This window comes from Adiantum capillus-veneris, chromosome 16 (assembly GCF_014529385.1).
Source record: "Adiantum capillus-veneris isolate H3 chromosome 16, ASM1452938v2, whole genome shotgun sequence".
Lineage (NCBI taxonomy): Eukaryota > Viridiplantae > Streptophyta > Polypodiopsida > Polypodiales > Pteridaceae > Adiantum > Adiantum capillus-veneris.
Window position 1 is genome coordinate 10528975 of NC_140946.1, and position 15942 is coordinate 10544916.

General features: G+C 45.7%; 1 protein-coding gene and 2 pseudogenes across 1 annotated transcript in view; 1 reads left to right on the plus strand and 2 right to left on the minus strand.

Annotated features, from left to right (window-relative positions):
• The window catches only part of LOC147438553 (anthranilate phosphoribosyltransferase, chloroplastic-like), a 144388-nt gene extending 129218 nt beyond the window's left edge, over positions 1-15170 (minus strand). The window contains exon 1 of the mRNA XM_086484137.1: positions 14189-15170. The gene's annotated coding sequence lies outside the window, so the exon portion shown is untranslated. The remainder of the gene's footprint in view (positions 1-14188) is intronic.
• Positions 6256-8725, plus strand: LOC147438554 (uncharacterized; annotated as a pseudogene).
• On the minus strand, positions 14606-15425 carry LOC147438555 (uncharacterized; annotated as a pseudogene).
• Between the last annotated feature and the right edge of the window lie 517 nt (positions 15426-15942).

The following is a 15942-nucleotide window of genomic DNA, read 5'->3' on the forward strand; positions in this document are numbered from 1 at the left end:
ATTTGCGGACAGCTGTACGGAAAGTTGCTTTTTGCGCAGCTGAAATTCTACGCAAGTAATTGAGTAGCTTTTGGAATAGATGCTTTATTTTTGAAGAGCTTTTGAATCGAGAAGCTTTTGGGGCTCTGCTTTTGGGCATCCCTTGTAACTAATAAATACGTGGGCAGGGCCCTCACAACTCAGAGCATCTGGACGCAGAGTCTGAGAAAGAGAACCCTCCCACTCTCTTGTACTTTGAACACAGATTAATACAAAAAGAAATACCAAAAGGGGTGCCAGTTTTTGGGGCCAACATCTCTAAGCACGGAACTCCGCCGGCGGGCCGTGTCGAATCGATTGTGAATTGTGAACTGTTTTGAAGTGAATCTCTATTGTGTCGCAGTAGAATCTTGACTTGGAGTGTCCAAGATTGTTACAGTGGTATCAGAGCGCAGAAAGATTCTTCTTCTACGAAGGATCCGATCCTTTTTACAGCGCACACAGCTTTTGGGAAAGAATCTTCGTGTCTCGACCCCGGACCGAGTGCTCTGAGTAATGTCCTCCAGAGAATCCGAGACTACTGCTTGGAACAGAAGTTGAATTCTTTTGAAGAATTGATGGGTAATGTGAAATGGGGTTTTGCGATACATTCGGGAAATTTGACTTACCCCACCGATGAGATTTTGACTCAGAGAACCCAACAGACCTCTCACAATGAAAGTAGAAAGAGAAAGAGTTCCCAGATCAAAGAAAAGAAAGATACACGTCCCCGACAGACTCTTAGAGACAGGGTTATCTATCTCAAAGAGGGGAAGTGTTTAGGATGCAGGGAACATGGGCACATCTCCGCAAAGTGCCCCAAAAAGGCACAGCAAGAACAGACTGAAGACAGGCCAGAGCGTTCTAGAGCGGCAGAGGAATGTGGCAGAAAAGACAGGTGAAAACAGAATTCGTACCACATTGCGTGGGGCCCGAACTGAATGAGAGAGAGAGAGAGAGAGAGAGAGAGAGAGAGAGAGAGAGAGAGAGAGAGAGAGAGAGAGATTTTTCGAGGAGGACATCACAACCTCCCAAGGGCATTATGTAGAAGTCTGCGTGCCCTAAACATCCCTGACATTGCAAACGAAGTTTGCCAATGATCGGTGTAATGGCATCATCCCGTCCGGGTGCCGCTATAACTACCTCTGTCTGTGGCCTCAGCCTGTCAGGCATAATTCCAAATCGAGCCGCCAATTCAAGTGAAAAGAAGTTGGCCTTGGCTCCTCCATCAAAGAAAATGAGGACTTCTTGATCTTTCACTTTGCTCTAAGTGCGGCAAAGTTTTGTACTTTCGTTCATCTCATTCAGTTCGGGCCCCACGCAATGTGGTACCAGTTCTGCTTTCATCTGTCTTTTCTGCCACGTTCCTCTGTTGCTCTAGAACTCTTTGGCCTGTCTTCAATATGTTCTTGTTGTACCTTTATTTGGGGAACTTTGCGAGGATGTGTCCAAGTTCCCCGCAACCAAAACACTTCCCCTCTTTGAGATAGATAGCCCTTTTGTCTAAGAGTCAGTTAGGGTCGTGTATCTTTCTTTTCTTTGTCCTGGGAACTCTTTTTCTTTCTACTTTCATTATTGGAGGTCTGTCTGGTCCTGTGAGTCAAGATCTCATCAGTGGGGTAAGTCAAATTCCCCGAATGTATCGAGAAAACCAGTTTCACATGACCCATTAATTCTTAGATAGAATTCGACTTTTGTTGAAGGCAGTAGTCTCAGATCTCTGCACGGAGTCCGTAGCAAAACCGCTCAATCTGTTCCTGGAAGGTGACCTTCTTAAATGAAGAAGTTGGTAGAAAAGAGTCCCAAAATCTATCGCAATAAGCATCTAAAGAATCTCCCTTGGTCATCCGAAGATGGTTCTAAGCGGTTCTTACATCCCGTTCGTACTCCCAGGTCTGCCAAGAAGAAATAAAGAGCCTTTTGAATTTCAACCAGTTGACTGGAGCTTCCTTCCTCAGAAGAAGAGTGGACTACCATGTTCGAGCATTTCCCTTTAGAAAAGATGCAGCCCTCCTGATCTTGAAGTGCTTTGAGTAGTGCCCTCTAGAGAAGGCTATGTCAAACTGTTGGATAAAGGCCAAAGCCCGCGGAGTATCTCGAAATCCAGAAAAGGATTCAAATTTTATCGATTGTCAAAATCTTTTGCTTTCTTGCTCTTGTCTTCGAGGAAGTCATAATGATTGTGAAACGAGCACAGGGAGTGGACCTCCCGGCTACACAGACCTCCTACAGACACGCATCAGACGAACCACCCGACCATAGCCACCATCCAGCAGCTCCCCCGTGCTGGGGCCAACGTCTGAGGACGTAGGCGTGCACCTGTAGGACCGAGCGTCCCATACCACCCGGCCTCACCTCCTCGAGGTGACCTTGCGCACTCCTAGCCTCGCGGGCTAACCACTGGCACTCTGCCAGTGGGGATCGATAACTGCAAATGAGGCCTTGGCCTCCCTTTTATAATAATAGCCGGCCACACTGGTCGTGTTCACACTACGCCCGCCCGGACACTGGACGCCCATCCCGACGGCGTATGGGCTAGATCCCCTCTCCCAAGAGAGGGACATAACAAACTTCCCCCCTTAAGAACCATTGATGTCCTCATCAATGAAGTGGGGATATTGAGCAGCTCTAACTGTTTCCCAAGTAGCAAACCTTTCAAAATGACCCTTCCATTTAATTAAGTACTCGTCATAAGCCTTTTGGCACGAATGACGGGTACGATGATCTAAAACTGCCTCTGGTTCTTGAGGAATATACTCAGTTTGCATATCTTGCCATACATTTTCCTCGATAGGCACAACAATGTCGGCTTCGCCTAATTTTACTTTAAGGCGGCTGACATGAAACACTGGATGTACACTAACATCTGAAGGAAGAGCCAGTTTATAGGCAACTTGGCCAATTTTCTTTGTGATCAAGAACGGACCACAATATCTAGCTGAAAGCTTATAATGTTTTTTTGTTCGCATAGTCTTGGAATCCTTGGGTATCTTCAGATAGACCCATTGTCCTACATCAAGAGTCCTTAGAGATCTCTTTTGATTAGCATAAGTAGTGACTCAATCACGAGCCGTTCTTATACTATCCTTAGCCAATTCGAGCATTTCTTGCATGTCATACAAGAAATCACGAGCCTGGCGTTCCTTGACTTTTTCTAAGCCAATAGCAGCATGAACGAGCTAAATCCAGTAGCAAAATGCTTGCTACTATTATATGCAAACTCTAATTGTGAAAGATACCTTTCCCAATCATACTGCCTGTGAGAGACATAAGCTCTCAACATGTCTTCTAACATCCGATTCATCCTCTCAGTTTGTCCGTCGGACTCAGGATTGTCAAAAGACGACACACTCAACTTCATCTAAAGATGAGCAAACACATCTCGCCAAAATCGGCCAGTGAACTTAGTATCTCGATCACTGACGATATCCTCTGGCAAACCATACAGCTTATAAAGCTGATCGACAAATAAAACCGCCAACTCATAGCTTTTTACTGTCGACTTCGTTGGTATAAACTTCGCCATTTTTGTGAGTCTATCGACTACAACCCAAATAGCGTCATTGCCCCGACCAGTATTTGGCAATCCAACGATGAAGTCCATGGAAATACTCTGCCACTTGGCATATGGGATTTCCAATGGATGTGGCAGGCCAGCTTTCCTAAGGCGCTCTGTCTTATTGACCTGACACTAAGCGCACCTCTTCACATAGCTCTCTATGTAAGAGCGCATTCTTGGCCAATAGAAATATCGCTTGACCAAAGCCAAAGTTCTTTGAATGCCTGGGTGCCTAGCGCTAGGAACATCGTGGCATTCGCACAAAATCCTTTGTCGAACCTCATCGATTTCCGGCATGCAGACTTTACCATTTCTGAACAATAGTCCACCTCTAATGGAATATTGTCGTTGTCTCGTCTCTCTAGCACGACTCACTTGGGTCTCCGGATCACCCAAGCCTGTACGCGAGTCATACCTCGCTTCGACCTCGTTCATATCTTGCCAGAATGGCCATCAGAACGACGTAGCCCTCGGAGAGAGAGATAGAAATCCATCGAGATTTCAGCCATAGATAAGGCATTAACCTCAGGAATCCTGCTAAGTGCATCGGCAACTCGATTGCTTGATCCTTTTCTATAACGGATCTCAAAGTCAAACTCTTGCATAAGCTCAACCCACCTAGCATTCCGGCCTCTGAGATCACCCTGATCACAGACATAGCGCAAAGAGTGATGATCTGTCCATACAACAAACGTAGAGCCATACAAGTAGTGCCGCCATTTCCTCAAGGCGTGGACTACTACGTAAAGCTCCTTTTCATACGTTGGATAACGTATCTCAGCGTCAGAAAGTTTCTTACTTTCAAACGCAACAGGACGTCCATCCTTATATAATGCCGTACCAATGGCATAATCACTAGCATCCGTTTCAACCACAAACGGTTTGCTAGGATCCACAATGTGCAATATTGGCACAGTAGTCACCAAGTGCTTTAGTGTCCGAAAGCTCTCATCGAACGCTCATTCCAGGCAACAAGGGGATTACCTTTACGGTGAGGACCCGAAGTCTTCGTCCCTTTCACCCCTCCTTTTAAAAGTTGCATAAGCAGAGTAACAACTTTAGAGTAATCCTTGATAAATTTGCGAAAGAATCCTATAAAGCCTAAAAAGGACTTTCCTTGGCGCACATTCTTCAGAATGGGCCAATTTCGCACTTTATCCAATTTTTCAGGGTCAACGCGAATTCCATCGCGAGTAATGATGTGACCCAAGTACAAAAGCTTTTTCCTAAAGAATTCCCACTTAGAAGCCTTGGCGTAAAGTTTCTCAGTTCTCAGTACTTCGAGAACAGCACTTATATGCGCTAGGTGCTCGTACAAACTTCGACTGTAGATCAAGATATCATCGAGAAATACAACAACGAAGCTGCCTAAAAATGGTCGCAACAGATCATTCATCATCTACTAAAACGTAGCTGGAGCATTGGTCAAACCAAAAGGCAAGACCAAAAACTCATAGTGACCATAACGCGTATAGAAACCTGTCTTAGGAATATCTTCCAGTTTGATCCGTATCTGATGATAGCCTGATCGCAGGTCTATCTTTGTAAAATACAACGCTCCATGGAGCCGGTCTATCAGATTGTCCATGTGTGGGAGCGGATACTTATTCTTAACAGTGAGCTTATTCAACCCTTTGTAATCCACGCAGAAGCGCATAGTGTTATCCTTCTTTCGAGAAAGTAACACTGGCACTCCCCACGGGGATTTACTTGGCCGAACAAAACCCCTGTCGAGATAATCTTTCAGCTACCGTTGAACCTCGTCCTCCTCGGTTTTACTAAACTGATAGGGTTGCTTTGAGAAGGGCTGACTATCAGCCACCAACTCAATGCCATGATCTACTCCTCTTGAAGGCGGCAAGCCAAGAGGTAGATCATCATGAAAGACATCCTTGAACTAGTCATGATTTCTCGGATAAGGTCGGATTAGTCAGAATCACCAAGTTCAACGAAACATGTAACATTTTTACGAAATTCAGTGACAATCAAACCAAGCAAATGGTACACATTGATAAAAGTCAACATCAGAAGACTTTGTATCTTTATACATTTCCAAAGCAGTAATAACTGGTATTGCAAAACCATTATTTACAGACTTCTGATTACAAAGCGACACAGATACCATAGAAACAGGGGACGGGGGGACGCGGCCCTTTTATGCAGGGACGGGACGGGGGACGCCGGGACGCAGACGGGGACCCGTTTTTGGGACGTGGGGACGTCCCTCACAGGGGACGGGGCAGGGGACGGGTCCCAGAACGCGGGTCCCCGGTGACCATCTCGGATGGGACGCGGGCAGGGGGCGGGGCTGCAGCCATTCAAATTTCAAAAAAAAATTTGAGCGCCCACTTTTTGGGGGGAGGGGGTTCAAATTCAAAAGCACCCTTTTGGGGGGAAATTTCAAATTTCAAAATCCCACTTTTGGGGTGCCTTTCAAATTTCAAATTCAAAGTTCAAACCCCCATTTTGGGGGAGCTCTTTCTACTTAAGAGCACCCACTTCCAAGCCTCAAGGCTCATAGCCTCATAGTATCTACTATCATACCCAAGCCTCAAGGCTCAAGGCCACTTCTTTGAAGACTTGAAGTTCCTCTCTCTCTCTCTCTCTCTCTCTCTCCCATCAAGCTTTCTCCTACTCCTCTTTCCTTCTCTTCAACCCTTCTCTAATATCTATCATCAATGGCATCTCAAGATGGATCCCAAGCTTCTCTAAGCCCTTCTCCTTCTTCTTTCTCCGGCCCCGCCACCGCTTCTCAACCCCCTTCCTCCGCCGACTTCACATGGACATGGTGGAATGAGGTGATTGCTCCCAAGTCTGGTGTTGAAGGTGGAAGCAAGCCGTGGAAGTGCCCCTGTTGTGGCTACGAGCGCAATGGTTCCGTGAGGAAGTTGCGCACCCACTTCCTTCACGAAAAAGGACATCAAGTTCAATTTTGCCCGAAAAACGGCTCGGAAGAGGAGAAGCAAAAGCTCCTAAACCTTGAGAATACTCTTGCGGATATAAAAGAAGCCAAGAAGAATCGTACGAAGCGTCGCACGGTGAATCCGAGGGAGATGGCCACGGCGGCTTTCATCCGAGCATCGACATCCCCTTCTTCGGCATCATTTTGTGCATCAACCGGCACCGACGGTGACCGCCCACCTCCACTCTCTACCAACCCTTCATCGTCATCTGTCCCTCATTTTCGTCCACCCAAGCGGCAAGCAACTCTTGGAGATAGTTGAAAACCGGCCTTGAAAGAGAAGGTAGATGTCGCCATAGCAAGATTTTTCTACCACGATCATATTGCTTTCAATGCAGCGCGGTAAGCCAAGCTAAGCTTTAATCTTTAGTTTATACAATGTATATCACTCAAGTCTCATTTACACTTTTTTTTTTACATAAAAGATCTCCATATTTTAAAGATATGGCACGGAAGATCGGAGAGTTTGGACCCACATATGTCCCTCCCTCTTGGGAGAGCTTGCGCACCACTCTTCTTGACAAGGAGAAAATCATGGTGGAGGCGGCATGTGCATCAAGGGCTTCATGGAAGAAGAATGGGGTATCCCTCATTGTGGATGGGTGGAGTGATACCCGTCGCTGCTCCATTCATGGCGTGGTGGCATATTCTCGGGGGGAGATGTATTTCATCGACTCCCATGATGCATCGGGGACCGGAAAGAGTGCGCAAGTACTTGCATTGGAGTGGGCGCTTACCATTGAGAAGGTGGGAAAGCATGATGTCATTGCCATCGTCACCGATGGAGAAAATAGCAATCGTGCTGCCGAGGCCATCATTGAATCCCTTTATCCACAAACCACGGTCACATATTGCATGGCTCATTGCCTCAACAATCTTCTCAAAGATATAGGCGCCTTGGAATGGATTTCCCCCCTTCATTGAGCATGCGAATTCAATGGTGACTTTTGTCAATAATCATCAAAAGGTAACCTTTAAGTGTTAACCAATCTTATTTCAATTCGAATCTAATTTCAATATGAAAGGCCAATTCTCGTTTTAAATGTTGAAACTTGATTTTTCTAAATAGGTGAGGGCTGAATTTTCAAAGAGGTCAAAGCTAGCTCTTCTCAAATACTCGGAGGCGCCTACAACTTTATTATGCTCCATCGCTTGAGTTCATGTAGTGGGACATTAAGGGGACTCTTCGTTAGTGATGAGTTCTTGGCAATGCCCGAGTCAAAAAGTGTCAACGGAGTGGCATGCCGAGCACGGGCCGACATGCCGGAATGGTGGGAGGACGTAAAGACAATCTACAAAATGGTGAACCCTATCATCCACCTCTTGCGGGTGTTGGATTCCATGAAGCCTTGCATCGGCAAGATATATGAGGCCATGGACACCATGATTGACTCTCTTGAAAAACTTGTGACCGACCCCGATAGGTATTCACGTCGCACGAGTCACTTTTAAGTTTTCCCTATGCTTTACAAGTTTACTCGCTTGAGTTTTAACTTTGTTTTGAATCTTCATAACATAGGTACGAGGAGATCCAAGAATTGTGTGTGTCAAGGTGGAATGCCTACCATTCTCCTCTTCATGCGGCCGCTTATGTAGTGGATCCACAATTCCAACAAGGGAACCAATGGAAGGACAAAGAGGTGATGAATGGTTGGCAAACCATCCTTGCCCGCCTTGTGCCCGACCCAAAGGAAAGGACCGAGATTCGGGGGCAAATCAATGTCTACAAGAATGGAAAGGGAGAAATTTGTCACATGCCCAATGCACAAGCATCTCGCTTTGAGATGGGGAGTGCTCTTTGGTGGGAGGAGTTTGGGGTGGGATTGGGCGGTTTACACGATTTGGCTATTCGCATTCTTAGCCAAGCATGCACTACGAGTTGCTTGGAGCAACTTTGGAGTGTGTATGCTCATGTAGCCTCAAAGAAGAGGAATTGTCGTGATGTACAGAAAGCCAATGATCTCATATTTGTCTCATCAAATTTGAAGATGCTTTCCAAGTCAGATCAAAGTGATGATTTCGCGGAGTGGACACTTGCTGAGGATGATCCTATCCCAGAGACACAGATAGATGCAGAGGTGCCAGAGGCAGAGATTGAGAAAACACCACTTGAGGATGATTTTTTGGATCAAATGGACTATGCAGAGCCAGTTGACATTCAGTTGGCATCATGGGCCAACATGTAGAGTCTAGAGTCTAGACCTCTTGAGCCTCGAGTCTCGAGTCTTGACTCTTGAGTCTTGACTCTTGAGTCTTGACTCGAGTCCTTCCCCTTTTGACTCTCATTTATGCTAAACTCTACTTATCCACTCTTCACTTGTACATCATTATGTTTTGTCCCTTGGCGAGGATCATTGATGTATGATCGCCACACCAATGGTGTACTGTGTCGCGCATGCCGCACGCCCTTCGTTATATTTTGGTGTTATGTAATATGAATGCAAAAACCACTTTTTCTTTGCAATCTTGTGCTCTAAGTGTTCACTATTGTCTCACTATTAAATTTGCAAAGAATTAGTGTTTTTTAAAGCGCGTCCCCCGTCCCTTGTTTTGCCACGCCCCCGTCCCCGGGACCCGCCATGTCCCCAAGACCCGTCCCCGTCCCCATGTGACTGTGACAGATACATGAGGCATGTCCAGCTTAACAAAAACAAGAGAGTAATGTACATAGTCTATATACAATGAGTTTTGTTTATCATAAAACCATGGAATTCCTAAAATAACATCTGCTCTATCCAGGCGCATGATGTGGAAATCCAGGTTCTCTTTGTAATCAGCCAGCTCGAGCGACAAATCTGGAACCATTCGATTCCATGCATCAACATCCTCGCCAGGAGCCATCTTCACGCGATACTCATGATCACTGTCCCGCGTCCCCGCAGGCTCAGTTTCTGCACCAATTTTGCATCCACAAAATTGTGTGAGCTTCCATTATCAAGGAGTATGGTCACGTCGTGACCATTGATCTTCCCGGGGAAACGGAGAAGATCGTGCTTACCAAACACTTTGGTGCTAAAAGTACAATTAATGCATGAACTGTGCGCTAGATGATGGATTTCAACTTGAATGACATCAGAGTTACCTGAGATCTCGTGAATCTGAAACGAAGGACGACCTTGCGGTTTTTTTGTCTTCTTCTAGGGCAATCCTTGATTTGGTGACCCGTATGGCCACATCCGAAGCAAGCCCCCCCCCCCCTTCTTCACTGCATCAGCAACTGAAGCATTTTTTGCTTTCTTCTTCTCCTGATAAGATCTCGACGGTGATTTGGACTTATGCTGGAATCGGGGTCGCTTCCTCGAACCGCCCTCACCGGATTGATGGTCTGCAGTTCTTTTCTTCTCATGATTCGCTCCATTTATCAAATGGAACGTCCTGGCCTTTGCCACTGCATCCTCGACGTCAGTCGGGGCTTTGTCCTTGATTAAGGCCCAACGGTAAGCCTCATGCAATCTCAGCAGGTACATGTGCACAGCGTACGTAGAATCCACCTTGCAGAAGGTGAGCGCTTCTTTGAAAGTCGTGGTATACTTAGATAGAGCTTTCATCGAAAGACTCTGCAATTTAGCGTAAGCTTTCAAAGGATCCATTTTGGCGAAATCCCTCTTGAATTTCACACAGAAACCAGCCCACGTCGTAGGCTTCTCTGTCATATCGCGCAACCGCCTTACTGCGCAGATAGAGGAATCGTCTGAATCCTCCGTTCATTATGCATGGAGATCAAAATACGTGGTCCACTTATGTAGCCAGTTATTTACAGCCAGTTCCCTACACTCCTCCTCTTCCCCTGAGAAATTTGTAGTTTTTGTACGAAATCGTGGCAGTTGGACCACCCTGTGAACGCCCAAAAACAGCAATCTGCATCCGCAATTGCTGGAGATGGGTTTCGCCCTCGAAAATTCGCGCAGTCGTCGACTAGCCATATTTTCCAGAGCGGTAAGTCGGGAACTAAGCCCTTGCACGATCCCTTCGAGAGAGGCCAAACAAATGTTCGTTGAACGTTCGCGTTTTCCAGAGCATTAACACGCTGGTCGAAACTCTGGAAAGTACTTGTAATCCATGAGTAGAGCGTATGCGTGAATGGAATTTGAACATTACCTGGCGCGTCGTCACGCTGCACATCCGAGCTGGAGAAATCCATGGCAAAGTCCGTGGAAATTGAAGGTTTCACGTGAACCTGGGACCTTTCTGCACTTTTCGATCGCGAAAAGTTGAACTCCGAAGAGTGCTACGCGTCGGCGTACACGTCCGGAGGCAAGCAGGTGATGGCGGGAACGCGGGAATGCAAGCAGGTGAGAGAGAGAAAGCTTGAGAGAGGAGCAGGAGAGCCAAAATCGAGTTTTCTATAAACTTCTGCAAGTCTCTGTAAGTGAGTTTTAATAAACTAAGCTTTCATACCTTCTTTTAAAAGATTCAAAGTATCGAGGCCCCCCTTTTTTTTTAAAAAGTAACCCAAGTGTCCTTGGCCTAAAAAAAACAGCGTAAGGCTACCAGCGTAAAAAATTCAACGAGGGCTGCAAATTCCACCAACGCATGGATCCAGTAATCCGACGCGTGGAGAGAGAACCCTACAGGCAGCGCACGAAGTGAGAGAAGATCTTCGGGCTCGTGCAGGCTTGTGTCCAACACGCAAAACAAGCTCCAACTAGGAGCCAGCTCTACAAAAAATCCACACTGGCCTCTCAGCGCTCCTCCGAAACACTTCTCTGCAAGCTACTACAAAGAGAGGTAACTCACTCTCTCTCTCTCTCTCTCTCTCTCTCTCTCTCTCTCTCTCTCTCTCTCTCTCTCTCTCTCTCTCTATGCTTCGCGCAAAGAAGGAGATTACAAAGAGGTTTTTTTTTTTTCTTAACATATTGTATGTTGAATTTAATCCAAAATCAGCAAATTAATGAGTAAATAATCCTCCAATTTTCAACAGTTTCACCTACCAATTTTGATAAAAATCAGCAACATAGTATTGATTTACACCTGCAAACATGCTCATGAGAAGAAAATAATCGATTAAACAATTATATCATCAAAAATTACATAAAACAGTGATTATCAGACTCGAACCAGCCCGTAGGTGTGCACACAGTCCTTCGTGCAGCCAAGCAAGCTCTAATACCATGAAACGAACACAGGGAGTGGACCCCCCCGACTACACGGACCTCCTACAGACACGCGTCGGACGAACCACCCGACCATAGCCACCATTCGGCAGCTCCCCCGTGCTGGGGCCAACGTCCAAGGACGTAGGCGTGCACCTATAAGACCGAGCGTCCCATACCACCCGGCCTCACCTCCTCAAGGTGACCTCGCGCACTCCTAGCCTCGCAGGCTAACCACTGGCACTCTGTCAGTGGGGGTCGATAACTGCAAATGAGGCCTTGGCCTCCCTTTTATAATAATGGCCGGCCACACTGGCTGTGTTCACACTACGTCTGCCCCCGACCTTTCAGTATTTCTTTTTATATTAATCTTTGAGCAAAGTACAACTCCTGCAGGTGCTCGCTCTCAGACTCTACGTCCAGATGGTCTGCAGAGTGAGCCCCCTTGGGTTCATTATAAAGGTTACAAGGGATGCTAAAAACAGAGCCCCAAAAGCTTTCAGCTGCCACGTCAGCCTGTCAGTGCGAACTGTGGAATTCTGTACTACTGTTGCATCAGCCTGTCCGTATAGTCGCCGCAACGTCATCAGGTTGCCACGTCATCAGTTTGTGACACAATCAATGCGTGTCCTCTCGCCTAGCTGGCAGCCTTCTAAGTCTGTCACGTATGCAAGTAGCTATCTCTCTACCTCCTCAACACACAAAGGCGGGTGGCGAATCAAAGCAAGATGTAATTCCTTCCAAATCGGTAGCAAGCAGCGCATAAATGACGACAAATGGGTTGTATCCAAGGGAACATCTGTGAAGATGCCCTCCCTGCACCTCTCTCACGTGGCAAGAGGTCCTCTTCATCACTACCAACACGTGCCCTCTTCTTAGCACTAGAGGGTTGTGTGGAAGCCTCAACTCTTGCACCTCAGCCTAAGTACCTAGGCTATCCTCTCCAATGAAAGCATCATGTAGAGCATCCTGCGTAGTCGAACCACCTTTCACACTACTTGCACCACCCATTGTTGGACAGCACTCCTCAATCATTTGGTCCCTTAAAAGCGGCAAAACTTTATCTCATGGAACACATTCATCCGGGCACCCAATGCCTGTCAAATGCTTGATTACCAGAGTAATGGTGTTATTGTATTGCTCCCTACAATACTTGCATTGCCACACATGTGTGCTTGTGCCTTTCTGAGAAGGAGTTGGGTCAAGCTTCAAGACATTAGTGTGGAGAGCCGAGTTTGGGTTGGCCTTGCGCAGAATGATGAAGCCTACGGAGAGTGCACACAAAGAAGACTCAGTGCTCACATATGAGACAAGACTCGGCGCTTGCGAGAACACGGGGAAAACTCCAAAGAAACATAGAGGGCAAGGAGAACGCACAGGAAAGTGAGGCTTAACTTTCTGAACGAGGAAACTGACTCCTGTAGATGTGTGCAGGCCTCTGTGCGTCTGTGCGAAGGAGAACGCACAGGAAAGTGTGAGGCTTAACTTTCTAAACGAGAAAATTGACTCCTGTAGGTGTGTGCAGGCCTCTGTGAGTCTGTGCAACTCTCTGCAACAAGAGTCTACTCTCTGATTCATCAAAGGGTTTTGTTGGCCTTCACACTTCCCAAGCCCAAACAACCTTATCACATGCCTGAGGGTGCCCACACGATTCCAGAGAGGATAGCCAAAAAATAAATAAATAAATAAATGATCACATACCATACGGATGTACCGTACTATATGGATCCATACGTACGTACAAATGTAACCTTGGCCCCATGCACAAGCCACCTTTGACTAGAACCTTGTTACTACCTTTTTTTTTTTTTTGATTCATAAAGTCTACCAATGATTCAAGAACTATCAACTTTGAGTTTCTCAATGGATACTCAAAATCCAGCTTTCAAGCATGCATATGATCTTTATGACTAGCCTTCCTTGTGTTTACCAAATCACATCAATAATGTTTTAAAATCCATCGATGAGTACTACTAAGGAAACTGCTTCTCCTCATAGTCTCACACTACCATAAATCTATTGTCCTTGCCAAAAAGCCTTGACATTGTCCTCGCATTAGCCAACTTCATTTAAAACTAAGGCTCTTCTCAATGTAGCCCACTTGGCTCTACATCTGTGACATTATTCTGTGAAACTTTCTATGATACAGGATAGAAAAAAATTATCCTCTTCTCTAAAAGATAATAATAATAATAAATGAATAATAAACCAACCGGTCATACTAAAAAGCGAGCTTCGCTTGTACAAGTTAAATACTCATGCTATAACTGAATCCACTCGGCTAAGGATATATGTATTGAGCATAATATCTCTCTGATGGTTTATCTCACCAATTGTGCTTGGTCCTAGACATAGTATGCACCAAACATTGAACAATTACAAAAAACCACACAAGGCTATTTCAGCGTACTTTATAAGTGCGTCCATGATTGGCAACCCATTTTGTCTTGCTATCGCATGCATTTTAGCGCATCTTGAAGCCTCTATGGTTTTCCCTTATTCTTGAGAAAAAGCTATGGAAACATTGAGAAACAATAGAGAAGACTTATTACTAACTTTGTTGCTAGATGGTGAACACTTTCCAAAAGAAGATCACTTTCAAGCCAATGCTTCTCTCTTCCTCTTTGAGCTGTTGATATGGGATGATCCTTGCTTCACATCTGTGATTATCGCATTAGACTGCAATCTAATAATGCCATCATCTAGCCGTCTCCCCTGCTCTTGTTTGATTCCAGCATCTTTAGTAACTCTATGATTATGCAAATCTGTATATGACTCCTTTGTATAGACACCATTACTATTCATACTAGTAGCCTTTTGGGGCAACTCTATGCCTCCCATACTCCGTTAAGAGTCTCAGATCCAAAAAAGGGTGAGCATTGACTTCTAAAAATGTAAGCATTATCTAATTCAGGCTACACAGAAGACGCAGTATTAAAAGGCATTCCCAGTCTCTATGATTCCACTGAGTCTCTAGTTTTTTGGTCCTAGGCAGTCCTGTTCGAACTGAAGGCTCAATGGATGGGCTGGTTTCACAAAATGGCCAGAGCTCCTTTTCAAATGCCTCCTTGGCACTGAAACATATGGAAGTCTACCATTAGAATAAAAACTAAAGGACCCTGACGTAGGAGTCTCGTGATGGGTTCACGTCCTGCTCAACCACACAAGGGGCTAGAGTACTTGTTCTCTCCCGATTACTGGCCTTAAATTGGGAGGAAACCAAGTCCAGCAAGCATTGAGATCCATCTTTGCCAAGACCTTTTCCATAATTCTACTGCTCCTGTGAAAGCTCGGTGTTCCTATTTCTCACTGTCTATATGCGTTTTCTGATCAACGTGCAAGTCTTCCCTGTTTGCCGCCCATTGGAAGATCCACACCTGAATATGTACAAGTTTGCACCTGTATCCCATCATATATCGAGTCCACATGTGACCTCAATGCTGCCTCGGATGGTTAAAAGAAAACTCCAAAGTAAGTTGTGATGCATTAAAGCCCATTAATGATGCATTAGAATCTCCAGCTGCACATCTAGTACTATGCGAGTTCAATCCTTCCATTGAACTACAGGAAACTCTACATCTCTCATCAGTAAACAAGTGAACTGTCTGCTTTATTAGGTTGGAAAAGCGGAGCTCTTGGAAAAATTGTCGAGATTGTATGTCTCCATTGACAACTGAGCTTCTATGACATGCTTTGAGCAACCTAGATTAAGTAACCACTCCACAACAGGCAATGTTCTTGGAGGAACCTGAATCAACACCTCCAAGTTATGTAAACACCAAGGGACTGCCATGCCTGGTCCATCCGCCCAACCTCCCTTTAATAGGTTCCTAGCCCCTTTCGGACCCCTTCCCACTGGCAGTCGGCCCTTGGCAGAGTCCGTGACCCCTTGGTTTGGCCCTTGGCCTGACATTACTCCCCCCTTGGAGAAGCGTTTTCGTCCTCAAAAACAAAAGTGGGGAATTTCTTCTTAAGAACACTAATGTTTTCCCAAGTGGCACCCTCTTCAGGGCGATCTTTCCACTTGACTAAAGCTTGACTACGTACATGATGACGAGTACGGAGTTCATGAAAATCTAAAATGCGTTCAGGTTCATGCGGTTGAGTGGGAGGTTCAATGAAATCAACCAATATATACTGGCCGATAACATTGTTGTCCCCATGCAAGAGTTTACGTAAACGACTTACATGAAATACCGGATGGACACGCAAGTGCGCAGGTAACTCAAGTTTATAGGCCCTATCACGAACTCGCTTGAGTATCTTGAATGGCCCACAATAACGTGGAGATAATTTGGGTGTAGGTCCAG